The sequence below is a fragment of the Trachymyrmex septentrionalis genome, unplaced genomic scaffold (genome assembly GCF_001594115.1).
Source record: "Trachymyrmex septentrionalis isolate Tsep2-gDNA-1 unplaced genomic scaffold, Tsep1.0 scaffold310, whole genome shotgun sequence".
Classification (NCBI taxonomy): domain Eukaryota; kingdom Metazoa; phylum Arthropoda; class Insecta; order Hymenoptera; family Formicidae; genus Trachymyrmex; species Trachymyrmex septentrionalis.
In genome coordinates this window covers 213,052-215,666 of record NW_017305475.1, presented here as the reverse complement: position 1 = coordinate 215,666, position 2,615 = coordinate 213,052, and positions in this window count along the sequence as shown.

Sequence of the window (2,615 nt, the reverse complement as noted above, 5' to 3'; positions counted from 1 at the left end):
GAATCGAAAATTTGGACACGTATCTCGCGACTGATCCCGTTTGTTTTCATTAATTTTAACATGTAAGTGACGTTTGAATCTCCATAGAATATTCTTCTTCAGACGATTTATTGTTTTCTCTATGTATAACTTGATAGCAATATTAGCTCCAATCGATTGTTAATTTTTCTGATAATGGAATATCAATTATAATTATATCGGCATAAACGTCAGAAAAAAATCATTACATCGAACTGTAAGTTCTCTTTGAGAACTTTATTTCTTTGATTATGCATTTTCTATCTCTTAATGGAGCAGCGATTAAACAATCTATATAGAAAATGGAAACGTTTCCTTTCAGTATCATCGATTCGTGCAAAAACTATGATAAATCGCGAAAAGCTTTTTCAACGAAAGGGAATCTCCTCGCTCTCTGTGGTCGCTGAGTTGGAAACGCTGACTCGTCCGGCCAACACTGCATCGATGTTACCAGAGAACTCGACTACCTCGTCAGAATTTTAGTGTCGTCGTGTCGCCGATCGATATCCTCGAATTCATTTTCTTCTGCCGATTATTTTTCAAGAAGCCAGCTACGCTATTTGTTTCGCGCTTCCGTTTAATTTGTCGCACTTCAATGTAATCTCTAATACTCAAATGGCACTTGGATCAAGTCTCTCGATTCTTATCTATCTTATCTAATGATTCGACGTTGATGAAAGCTTCGTAATCGATTTTCTGAAAATTCAATTTCAAGCGACCGTTCGCCTTTTGCATTTCGTTACTCCGAGCATGTCGATTTTCTTTGGAATGTGGAGGAACTTGGTTATACGGAATAGAATTTTTTTTTTTTTTTCAGTACGATATCATCACGACGAGGAAGATGACCGTCGAGAGATCCCTCTGAATCAGCCTAGCTATCTTGTTTCTATATTTACACACTTTGGCTTGGTTTCTCGCATACGTCGACCCTTATCTCGATCAGAGCGTCACGGTTTCCTTTTTCGCCGATTCATTTCTCTTCTTTCTTTCATTTTTTTGCCTCTATCCTTCTGACTAGACGTTGACGAGCGAACGAGAGTACGTAAAACGCGCGTTAGTCGCTATTTAGGTAATCGACGTAAATGAAGGACGAGCGGATTATGTGTGAGTTAGTGTTTTAACCACTGCGCACCTCGACGGAATCTTGAATTAGCGGAAAACCGGAGGAACCCACCACCAGATCTGAAAGAAATTAGAGATACCGGAGGCAATTCTTCGCTAATTCCAATCAGCATATTATTCGATATTAAATTGTGGAAGCCCATCGATAATACCAGCCTCGTTTAATAATAAATATTTACAAACGTTAGATAATAAAAGGAAGATGTTATATAACAAAGTAAGCATTAAGAATTAATACGACATAATTAATACGATAACATAAATGCATATGATGTGTGATTAATCGTTTATTTATCGTTATATTGTGAAAATTTCTAACAATTAGTATTGGTGAACACAATAAAAGATATAAGATTTCTATTTTTGATGAACAAGATTTTTACCTAATATCAAAATTATTGATATTCCAAAAATTATCTTTGAATAATTAAATAATGATCGCGAGTACTAGATTTAATTTGTTGACTCTATAAGTAATAATAGAGTATTATGCTATGAAATACAATGTTATTATTTCTTATTTGTTTCATTTTGAAGCTTAATCCACGATTCTTTCGCGTTCGACAGAATTCTTCAGGCCTTAAGTGTCTCGAGGGTAAATTTTTTTTTCAAAGTTTCCACCGTGGGGAAGCGGAGCATGCGAATGCGTTAAAGGTCTATTAAAATTTCACACGATCGACACGGCGGGACACCTTATACACGAAGCGGAGGCATTGATCGCGGAGGCGCATTTACATCGCGCGATTGAAAGCTCGCGCGTTTACGTGACCCGATCTGCTAACCGCACCGATCAATTTTTGTCACCATCGCTGACGGCGAGACGTGCGACAACGGCGTGATGCTTGCGGGCGAAAAGTGGAGCAACCTGAGGAGCAGAGGCACGGCTAACGAGAAATATAAAGCGCTGGCAATGCTTCGTTAACAAAATTGCATCGCGCTGGAGTTGCAACTCGAGAAGACGTCAAGTTTTCTCGCGAAACTTGGAATTATAAAGAATTCTATTCAATACAAAATTTACACGCGACATCGGGGAATTTAACACTAGAATCGACGATTAACGTATATTATTTACGTTACTTATTCTCTATACATTACGCTATTATATCTCTTAAAAAAATTATTTTGATTGCTTTGATAGTTCTAGTATTTAATTAATGATATAATTACTATTTAATGATGAAGCATTATCATTTGATTAATGATATATTTTTAATATAATTATACACCATTGGAAAAAAATTTGTGTGTCGATCTAACATAAGATAAAAATATGTTAGAGAAGGCAACATAAATATTATTTAAAAAGAAACAAAAAAAATAATACTGACAGTTTGTAAATAAACTGTGGAAGTATATTTTTTATCTTTTAGTAAAATTAACATTTATGATATTGATTATTTTTTAAATTAACGCATATTTTATTCATTCATCTTAGAATTTATATTCCAAAACACATTGTTTTCGTGATATTTGTT